Source organism: Danio aesculapii, chromosome 3, assembly GCF_903798145.1.
Source record: "Danio aesculapii chromosome 3, fDanAes4.1, whole genome shotgun sequence".
Taxonomy (NCBI): Eukaryota; Metazoa; Chordata; class Actinopteri; order Cypriniformes; family Danionidae; genus Danio; species Danio aesculapii.
This window is the reverse complement of record NC_079437.1, coordinates 7180969-7193803: the sequence shown is the minus strand read 5'-3', so window position 1 is coordinate 7193803 and position 12835 is coordinate 7180969.

Here is a 12835-nt window from a genome sequence, read left to right as displayed (position 1 = left end):
TATGATTCTCTTAAAAAAACTGCTATATCATTAAGCAGTAAAAACAGAGATGCACTTTCTCCAACACTGCCTGTTGTGTCTGCCAGTACAAGATTCAAAAGTTGTGAATAACACCAATTATGAACCTTATTGGGGGAATGCTCAGAGAGGAGTGTAGAAAACCACCTAAAGTGTCCCTGCATATTAACTGCACCATCTGTTGAGTTGCCCACACATGTGCCAATGTCAATATTAAGATTCAGTAGCACTTTTTTCTACAAAACAAATACTGGCCAGTAGATAACACACACACCTCCAGTCTTTCTTGAATGACACCTGTTACATATTAAAGTATGATTGAACACTGGTCTTTGGAACTGATATCCTGGGTTGTGTCAAGCTGGACAGAAAACATGCCAGCTTGTCTCACTTCTTCTGCTATAGTCAATTTTATCAGCTGGGCGATGGCATCCACAACTTTTTTAAATGTCTTGCTTCCTTGTTTGACAGCAGAGTAACTGACATAACTGGCTTTTGCACCAGTTTCATGTTGCTTTTTGCTGTTTTCAATGCTAGTGTTATTATGCTGTTGGAGGCAAATGTCATATCTACTCAAGAGTAGAATTAGCTCCAGGATGTTCCCAGCAAGCAATAGCCGTCATTTTATCAGCTAGGTGAAGTATAGACCATATCTAGTCCGGCTACGTGTAACCCAGTTTTAGCCTGAATAACCTTAAATTTGGTTGCATCAGTGGTGTAGCCCCCCCCAAAAAAGGTGGTGTACTATTGCACCCAACCCAAATTTTAAATGAAAGTAGGCAAATAAACGACGAAAGTCAATGTTTCTTTGATTCATAAGCTATATATATGCTATATATATATATATATATATATATATATATATATATATATATATATATATATATATATATATATATATATATATATATATATATATATATAACTTAACATCAGCTACCTGTAACTATTAACTTCCACGAAAGGAAAAACAAATGCTATGTCAATGTTGTCAATCATTACAGGTTTCCAGCTTTCTTCAAAATATCTTCTTTTGTGTTCAACAGAGGGAAAAAAGACAAACCGGTTTGGAACAAGTAAAGGTTGAGTAAATGATGGAAAAACTACCAATTTAAAAACAAAAAAAACAAAAACAAATTTGTTCGTTTTAAAGGGAGATAGTAAAAATCTAATCCTATTCAGTGATTTATGTTTAGCTAATAGTGCCCCCAGCAGACCCAGAGATTGGCTGAATATATTATGCTGTGATAAAACCCAACTGTTTAACTCTAAAGAGACTTGTAAAAATGTACATAATGTACAAAAAAATCAAGACAGCTATATCAAGTACTGTGTGTAACATAAACTGTAAATTTAAAATAAAAAATTAAATCAGGAAAACAAAGGCACAGCACACTTTCAAATAAGATTAAAATAAAATACAGTATGTAGCTTATTTAATCATTTTAATATTGAAACTTTCTTTACTGGCTTATTACTTTTCATTTGATAGGTTGCTTTAAACATCAATCAGCCATTAAGTTTGATTGTCACCTTTGTGCATGCTTGTTTTAAACCTAGCTAATAGGAGTCTGTCCTCTGCTGATGCTATTGTATACTAGTAGTTTCCCTTTTGAATCACATATTGTTACGTGTGTAAGTAAGAATTTAAAATAATACACTTAAAAATGTTTGACTAATATGGTAGGGTTGTATACCAAACTAGAAGTATTCCACTGTATTTCATAGACAGGCAAAGCCATTTGAGTTCTGAATGAGCCAAATATGCTCAACATACCTGTTTTCTGTAGTACAAATCATTTTCTGTATTCAATTAATTTTTCCATAAATTCAATAAATAAAACGGCCACTTTCTAAATTCAAAATAGCATAAATATGAACATAAAAATGTACAGGCTATTTTACATATTTCACAATCATAATATAAGTCATAATAGGGAAAATAATAATACGATACAACACGTGATGTTTCACTCTGATATGCAGTTGAAATGAAAACATTAACTGAGCGGTTCTGTCACTGTGTTTAATCCTGTTCATGAATGTATGCTATAGTTAATGCCACATGCACTGTTAATTTTGAAATAAACATAGCGAAATGTTCATTAAGAGCTGCATTTTTGCTGGAGGAAACAGCTGTGATGATGAGCGGAGCGCCGAGGAAACAGTAGATGGGCAAACCCCATTACTCCTCCATGACCCATTGGGGTACAACTGATAAGTGTTTCTGTATATGCAGATATTACATCAATCTTTCGATAAACACAAACCTTGTGCTCTCGCACTGCACAGCTGTGATTTGCTGATTAAATATAAAACTAGCCGAAAATGGAGCGGCGGGAGTCTGTTCATATCAAAATTAAAGGGGACTGAGGTGATAATATAGTAGTGTACAGTATGAGCTAATCGCAAAACTTTTAGGGGGCTGAATAGATATAAATAAATATAGGAGGGCTAAAGCGACGCCCATACTGTTTTATAATTTTTACCTGAGCGTTTCAGCGAGACATCATCATTCAGTTGACTTGTCATGGTCTTCGAAAAACTCACAGCTGTTTCTCACAATTTTCTCATAGCTGCTGCACTCGTCAGGGGGCGGAGATTGGCGCAATTTATACAAAATTCCCCAATTGTAACAAATTAAGATGCGAGTTAAAAAACCCCATTTGGTATACAGTTAAAGGGGACGTGAATAAGTACAATTTAGGGAAGTCTAATCAGCAAAACAAGTGAGTACACCAAGGGTATACGCAATTATTGATCCGCAGAAGTGGTAATACCCAAACATCTCATGGAAAAAAGTAGGCATACGGCGTATACGTGCGTATAGCAAGGACTACACCACTGGGTTGCATGATGTTTTTTTTGCTAAATATAGCTTATGATATGTATAATAACGTTTATGAGGTTCCTGCAAGTAAAAGACGTAGTTTCAGTTTCTCGGTGAAGTATAGACCCAATCTAGTCCGGCTATGTGTAACCCATCTCTAGCCCAAAAAAACTTAAATTTGCTTACCTGTCTTTTTTTGGCAAAATACCTTGTGATATGTATGATATTCCTTTAAGTAAGGAAAGTCAATCGCATATAAGGTGTTTGGGCTTTTAAATATATATGCTATTTTCATAGTCTGAGCGTAGCCTTGAATTAGCTTGTCATCCGGCCGGCTATTTATAGCCCACTGATAGCCTAAACTGATTCACTGTATTTGGCCGTGCAGCGCGTGCATCACGCACGCATTATCAGTAAGTGTTAAGGTGTAATTTCGTGACATGTTCTATTTGTAGACATAATTTAGCTTTGAATTAGATGGGATTTACCTACCTCGCAAAATTGACAAAAAAAATTTATTGCAGAATTACTGCCTTTTTATTTTTAATTAAAAATGAATATGGTATAATATATCTTATTTATAATATATTACATATACCTTACGGTAAAACAAGCCAGATCTAATCAGTTAAGAAAAATCAATGCAGTTCTGTACCCCACACGATAGATGGCGGTATTGCACGTTTGTCAAGTCGGCTCGGCTGAAATGGACCAACAAATCAAGAGGAAGAAGCTATGATAGGAATGAGGGAAGTGTGGGGAAATGATTAGTCTGTAAACCTAACATCTGGTCCACACTCCGGGGCTGAAGGTGGCGGTAATGCACCAAAACGCTGGATGCCAACTGCCGTAAAATTATAAGAAGAAGAGGAAGAAGCTGTTGTGGTTTGAAATTTGTAGCGCTAAGGATTGCGAGTGCAAGTGGCCTGCAAGGAAAGTGTAATCTGCTTTAATATCATGTTGTTTAGCAATGTTTTTTATTATATGTGCGAGTTTTAATATAGTATTACGCTAATATCAAAGCACAGGCACCCTTTATTTAGTGATGAACGATGAATCAAATCCTCAAACCGACTCCGCAAATGATGAATCAAATCCTCAAACTGACATCGCAAATGGTGAATCAAATCCTCAAACCGACTCCACAAATGATGAATCAAATCCTCAAAACGACTCCGCAAATGGTGAATCAAATCCTCTAATCGACTCCGCAAATGATGAATCAAATCCTCAAAACGACTCCGCAAATGATGAATCAAATCCTCAAAACGACTCCGCAAATGATGAATCAAATCCTCAAACCGACTCCGCAAATGATGAATCAAATCCTCAAAACGACTCCGCAAATGGTGAATCAAATCCTCTAATCGACTCCACAAATGGTGAATCAAATCCACAAACCGACTCCGCAAATGATGAATCAAATCCTCAAACCGACTCCGCAAATGATGAATCAAATCCTCAAACCGACTCCGCAAATGGTGAATCAAATTCTCAAACCGACTGCGCAAATGGTGAATCAAATCCTCAAGCCGACTTCGCAAATGGTGAATCAAATCCCCAAACTGACATCGCAAATGGTGAATCAAATCCTCAAACCGACTCCGCAAATGATGAATCAAATCCTGAAACTGACATTGCAAATGATGAATCAAATCCTCAAACTGACATCGCAAATGGTGAATCCAATCCTCAAACCGACTCCGCAAATGATAAATCAAATCCTCAAACTGACACCACAAATGATGAATCAAATCCTCAAACTGACATTGCAAATGATGAATCAAATCCTCAAACCGACTCCACATATGATGAATCAAATCCTCAAACCGACTCCACAAATGATGAATCAAATCCTCAAACCGACTCCGCAAATGATGAATCTAATCCTCAAACCGACTCCACAAATGATGAATCAAATCCTCAAACTGACATTGCAAATGATGAATCAAATCCTCAAACCGACTCCTCAAATGATGAATCAAAACCTCAAACTGACATCGCAAATGGTGAATCAAATCCTCAAACCGACTCCGCAAATGATGAATCAAATCCTGAAACTGACATTGCAAATGATGAATCAAATCCTCAAACTGACATCGCAAATGGTGAATCAAATCCTCCAAACGACTCCGCAAATGGTGAATCAAATCCTGAAACTGACATCGCAAATGGTGAATCCAATCCTCAAACCGACTCCGCAAATGATGAATCAAATCCTCAAACTGACACCACAAATGATGAATCAAATTCTCAAACCGACTCCGCAAATGATGAATCTAATCCTCAAACCGACTCCGCAAATGATGAATCTAATCCTCAAACCGACTCCTCAAATGATGAATCAAATCCTCAAACCGACTCCGCAAATGATGAATCAAATCCTCAAACCGACTCCACAAATGATGAATCAAATCCTCAAACCGACTCCACAAATGATGAATCAAATCCTCAAACCGACTCCACAAATGATGAATCAAATCCTCAAACCGACTCCACAAATGATGAATCTAATCCTCAAACTGACATCGCAAATGATGAATCAAATCCTCAAACCGACTCCTCAAATGATGAATCAAATCCTCAAACCGACTCCTCAAATGATGAATCAAATCCTCAAACCGACTCCGCAAATGATGAATCTAATCCTCAAACCGACTCCACAAATGATGAATCAAATCCTCAAACCGACTCCACAAATGATGAATCAAATCCTCAAACCGACTCCACAAATGATGAATCAAATCCTCAAACCGACTCCACAAATGATGAATCAAATCCTCAAACCGACTCCGCAAATGATGAATCTAATCCTCAAACCGACTCCACAAATGATGAATCAAATCCTCAAACCGACTCCACAAATGATGAATCAAATCCTCAAACCGACTCCACAAATGATGAATCAAATCCTCAAACTGACATTGCAAATGGTGAATCAAATCCTCCAAACGACTCCGCAAATGATGAATCAAATCCTCCAAACGACTCCGCAAATGATGAATCAAATCCTGAAACTGACATCGCAAATGGTGAATCCAATCCTCAAACTGACTCCACAAATGATGAATCAAATCCTCAAACCGACTCCACAAATAATGAATCAAATCCTCAAACCGACTCTGCAAATAATGAATCAAATCCTCAAACCGACTCCACATATGATGAATCAAATCCTCAAACCGACTCCACAAATGATGAATCAAATCCTCAAACCGACTCCGCAAATGATGAATCTAATCCTCAAACCGACTCCGCAAATGATGAATCTAATCCTCAAACCGACTCCACAAATGATGAATCAAATCCTCAAACCGACTCCACAAATGATGAATCAAATCCTCAAACCGACTCCACAAATGATGAATCAAATCCTCAAACTGACATCGCAAATGGTGAATCAAATCCTCCAAACGACTCCGCAAATGATGAATCAAATCCTCCAAACGACTCCGCAAATGGTGAATCAAATCCTGAAACTGACATCGCAAATGGTGAATCCAATCCTCAAACTGACTCCACAAATGATGAATCAAATCCTCAAACCGACTCCACAAATAATGAATCAAATCCTCAAACCGACTCTGCAAATAATGAATCAAATCCTCAAACCGACTCCACATATGATGAATCAAATCCTCAAACCGACTCCACAAATGATGAATCAAATCCTCAAACCGACTCCGCAAATGATGAATCTAATCCTCAAACCGACTCCGCAAATGATGAATCTAATCCTCAAACTGACATCGCAAATGATGAATCAAATCCTGAAACCGACTCCTCAAATGATTAATCAAATCCTCAAACCGACTCCACAAATGATGAATCAAATCCTCAAACCGACTCCGCAAATGATGAATCTAATCCTCAAACCGACTCCGCAAATGATGAATCTAATCCTCAAACTGACATCGCAAATGATGAATCAAATCCTGAAACCGACTCCTCAAATGATGAATCAAATCCTCAAACCGACTCCGCAAATGATGAATCAAATCCTCAAACCGACTCCGCAAATGATGAATCAAATCCTCAAACCGACTCCTCAAATGATGAATCAAATCCTCAAACCGACTCCACAAATGATGAATCAAATCCTCAAACCGACTCCGCAAATGATGAATCAAATCCTCAAACCGACTCCGCAAATGATGAATCTAATCCTCAAACTGACATCGCAAATGATGAATCAAATCCTCAAACCGACTCCACAAATGATGAATCAAATCCTCAAACCGACTCCGCAAATGATGAATCAAATCCTCAAACCGACTCTGCAAATGATGAATCTAATCCTCAAACCGACTCCACAAATGATGAATCAAATCCTCAAACTGACATTGCAAATGATGAATCAAATCCTCAAACCGACTCCTCAAATGATGAATCAAAACCTCAAACTGACATCGCAAATGGTGAATCAAATCCTCAAACCGACTCCGCAAATGATGAATCAAATCCTGAAACTGACATTGCAAATGATGAATCAAATCCTCAAACTGACATCGCAAATGGTGAATCAAATCCTCCAAACGACTCCGCAAATGGTGAATCAAATCCTGAAACTGACATCGCAAATGGTGAATCCAATCCTCAAACCGACTCCGCAAATGATGAATAAAATCCTCAAACTGACACCACAAATGATGAATCAAATTCTCAAACCGACTCCGCAAATGATGAATCTAATCCTCAAACCGACTCCGCAAATGATGAATCTAATCCTCAAACCGACTCCTCAAATGATGAATCAAATCCTCAAACCGACTCCACAAATGATGAATCAAATCCTCAAACCGACTCCACAAATGATGAATCAAATCCTCAAACCGACTCCACAAATGATGAATCTAATCCTCAAACCGACTCCACAAATGATGAATCAAATCCTCAAACCGACTCCACAAATGATGAATCAAATCCTCAAACCGACTCCACAAATGATGAATCAAATCCTCAAACCGACTCCTCAAATGATGAATCAAATCCTCAAACCGACTCCGCAAATGATGAATCTAATCCTCAAACCGACTCCACAAATGATGAATCAAATCCTCAAACCGACTCCACAAATGATGAATCAAATCCTCAAACCGACTCCACAAATGATGAATCAAATCCTCAAACCAACTCCACAAATGATGAATCAAATCCTCAAACCGACTCCACAAATGATGAATCAAATCCTCAAACCGACTCCGCAAATGATGAATCTAATCCTCAAACCGACTCCACAAATGATGAATCAAATCCTCAAACCGACTCCACAAATGATGAATCAAATCCTCAAACCGACTCCACAAATGATGAATCAAATCCTCAAACTGACATCGCAAATGGTGAATCAAATCCTCCAAACGACTCTGCAAATGATGAATCAAATCCTCCAAACGACTCTGCAAATGGTGAATCAAATCCTGAAACTGACATCGCAAATGGTGAATCCAATCCTCAAACTGACTCCACAAATGATGAATCAAATCCTCAAACCGACTCCACAAATAATGAATCAAATCCTCAAACCGACTCTGCAAATAATGAATCAAATCCTCAAACCGACTCCACATATGATGAATCAAATCCTCAAACCGACTCCACAAATGATGAATCAAATCCTCAAACCGACTCCGCAAATGATGAATCTAATCCTCAAACCGACTCCGCAAATGATGAATCTAATCCTCAAACTGACATCGCAAATGATGAATCAAATCCTGAAACCGACTCCTCAAATGATGAATCAAATCCTCAAACCGACTCCACAAATGATGAATCAAATCCTCAAACCGACTCCGCAAATGATGAATCTAATCCTCAAACCGACTCCGCAAATGATGAATCTAATCCTCAAACTGACATTGCAAATGATGAATCAAATCCTCAAACCGACTCCTCAAATGATGAATCAAATCCTCAAACCGACTCCACAAATGATGAATCAAATCCTCAAACCGACTCCGCAAATGATGAATCAAATCCTCAAACCGACTCCACAAATGATGAATCAAATCCTCAAACCGACTCCACAAATGATGAATCAAATCCTCAAACCGACTCCGCAAATGATGAATCAAATCCTCAAACCGACTCCGCAAATGATGAATCTAATCCTCAAACTGACATCGCAAATGATGAATCAAATCCTCAAACCGACTCCACAAATGATGAATCAAATCCTCAAACCGACTCCGCAAATGATGAATCAAATCCTCAAACCGACTCTGCAAATGATGAATCAAATCCTCAAACCGACTCCACAAATGATGAATCAAATCCTCAAACTGACATTGCAAATGATGAATCAAATCCTCAAACCGACTCCACAAATGATGAATCTAATCCTCAAACCGACTCCACAAATGATGAATCAAATCCTCAAACCGACTCCGCAAATGATGAATCAAATCCTCAAACCGACTCCTCAAATGATGAATCAAATCCTCAAACCGACTCCACAAATGATGAATCAAATCCTCAAACCGACTCCGCAAATGATGAATCAAATCCTCAAACCGACTCCGCAAATGATGAATCAAATCCTCAAACTGACATCGCAAATGATGAATCAAATCCTCAAACCGACTCCACAAATGATGAATCAAATCCTCAAACCGACTCCGCAAATGATGAATCAAATCCTCAAACCGACTCTGCAAATGATGAATCAAATCCTCAAACCGACTCCACAAATGATGAATCAAATCCTCAAACCGACTCCACAAATGATGAATCAAATCCTCAAACCGACTCCACAAATGATGAATCAAATCCTCAAACCGACTCCTCAAATGATGAATCAAATCCTCAAACCGACTCCGCAAATGGTGAATCAAATCCTCAAACCGACTCCACAAATGATGAATCAAATCCTCAAACCGACTCCACAAATGATGAATCAAATCCTCAAACCGACTCCGCAAATGATGAATCAAATCCTCAAACCGACTCTGCAAATGATGAATCAAATCCTCAAACCGACTCCACAAATGATGAATCAAATCCTCAAACCGACTCCACAAATGATGAATCAAATCCTCAAACCGACTCCACAAATGATGAATCAAATCCTCAAACCGACTCCGCAAATGATGAATCAAATCCTCAAACCGACTCTGCAAATAATGAATCAAATCCTCAAACCGACTCCTCAAATGATGAATCAAATCCTCAAACCGACTCCGCAAATGGTGAATCAAATCCTCAAACCGACTCCACAAATGATGAATCAAATCCTCAAACCGACTCCACAAATGATGAATCAAATCCTCAAACCGACTCCGCAAATGATGAATCAAATCCTCAAACCGACTCTGCAAATGATGAATCAAATCCTCAAACCGACTCCACAAATGATGAATCAAATCCTCAAACTGACATCGCAAATGATAAATCAAATGCAAATGAGGTGTCAATCAACTAGCCTAGGCAGAGCTTTAAGGCGGAAGAGTTTGTTGACAACTACCGGTAGCGCTTTGAATTTTTCAAAGTGAAAAGAAAGTGTTCAGATTTGCCTGACCTATTCCAAGACGTATCCGTATAAGAAGTTTTACTTGTGAAAGACAAAGCGAGAAGTCCCCTACTGCTTCTGTCCACATTCTGAAGTGTTCATCAGATGGGTACATCTATCCCAGGAGGCCACGAAAGAGTATACGGGAGGAAGATGATACTGTACGTCATTGTGGGAAAAAAACTTCCATAACTGACGTTACAAGCGCAACTTTAAATAAATGGCAGGTTTAATTAATCTTAATTTAAATAATATTTTTATTACAAAAGATATCCTTGTTAAACTTCATCTAATTTGTTGTTACCTTTATTGTTAACATTTTTCATCCACAAGTAGAACATGCTTAAAGCTTGTTTTCCTGTCTTGTTTGATTATATAATCATATATTCTTATATCAAAAGATTACATTCGTTCTCTTTTCGCCGTCTTTGTTAATTGTTAAAGATACAGCAATGTTTCCCTAAGCCTGTATGAAATTGTTATTTCTGCATAATAATGATTAATAATAATTGTTATTAATAACAATCCCATAATAATACAAATAAAATAGCAAGGAGAGAAGCAATAACACCTAATAGCATCAGTAACTTGATAACCCTACCTAATAGTTTTTATCAGCCTTTCCAATGTTGGCACATTGGTACATATGCACAAAGATGTCGGACAGCTGCTTGAAGATCTTCCTTTTGAGAAGTTTTACACTTGAAAAATGTAAGTATTTACTTTAGACTGCAAAGCCCACCCCAACACTTACAAAAATAATAAATGCTGTTCACACGCACACACACATACATATATATATATATATATATATATATATATATATATATATATATATATATATATATATATATATATATATATATATATGCCACAGCTATCCATGAATAGTCACTAGAAATGTAGCCAAGGTGAGTACATCATTTTTTTTTCAGTCAAAATATGAAATAATGTATAGATTATTGAAATTATTCATTTATTCATCAACAATTAAAGAAAATATTAATGTATGATTAAAAGAATGAATAATAGTAACCATGATAAATAAATACAAGTCAACAAGATATGAAACTAAGTTTTATTCAAACAATCATGTTTTTCAGACAAAACCCCATGTTCTGCTGCATCTCCACACAGTTGGGCCAGTTCTGCAGGACTTCACTTGTTTTTGCCATCACATCCCTAAGTGCTGCAGTCAGACTGGAACAGAGTTGTGACATGAGGCTGTCCATGCCTGAGAAACCGATTCATACTGAAGATGAAGAGACCACACCAGCATCTGGCTCAGATGAGGACACACAGGCAGGTGGAGGGATGCAGGGTCTTGTCCATGGCACTACAGCATCTTCAACATCTCCTTCATTGTTTTCAGCACACTGCTGTGCTCACTGCACACACTAGACATTTCAGATTATACAAAGCACATAATAAAGAAGTCATTTTAACAGCACACTGTCATTTGAGTTCTGAATTGGAATTAATAACATGATCTTCATGTTTTAGATTCAGGTTTTCCCTAAGGTTTTCAACATTAAGGAAATTGTTGTAATAGCTGTTTGAAATTACAATATTTTTATTGCGACTTCCTGATTTGTCCTTAAGTCGCTAGAGAGGCAGTGAGGGTCCTTGTGAATTTGTGACGCGTTGATGGCTGAGACAGACACACTGAGCCCAAGATGTTATTAGCAAAACTTTATATATAGTTGAAACATGACAAACAAAACAGCAATTTGTGGGTCAAATACCTGTTGTGTATGGAGCTGATTATTGCATTGTAGTGATATAGGGTTGTTGCGTGTGCTGTGGCGGTCAACAAAAAGTACAGCTACCCCACTCTCATGCTCTCCTCCGAACACCTGTGTGATTGTGCACGTGCTTTATTTGCTCTAGCAGGTGCCCATTATAATTAAATGAAAAGTAATATGGCTCCTATAATATTGTTAAAAAGTATGATGGTAGCATTTGTTCAGTCACTCTGCACCAGCTAACACACAAACATGTGTGCTTCCTTCTCTAACAACCAGACAAGTCACATTACCTCTGTGATTTGTGTGCTCAAAATTACATTTTCATAAATGTATCACCAAATGAACAGAAGAAAACACAAGTTGTATTAATATTACATGTATCTAACCTAAGCAGAATTGACAACAGTGAATTCTACATCAGCACAAACACATCACTCAGACGTCTGTTTAATGTTATAATTTGCTGATCTGCAATACCTCATATTTTATTTTTAACATTTAATATTCGTCTTTATGTAAATTCATGTTTGAAACGTAACGTCATGTGCTTACAGAAGTTCCAACATGATGTTTTACAGCAAAATAAAATAAATATACTATAAAGCATCTTTACACTTTCAGTAATTCTACAGTTCACTGTACAGTAGCTCAACTATTGCGATTTTACTGTAACTCAAGGAACTTTCTTTATGGTTTTAATTTTTTACATGTCAAGATGTCTGCATCCAA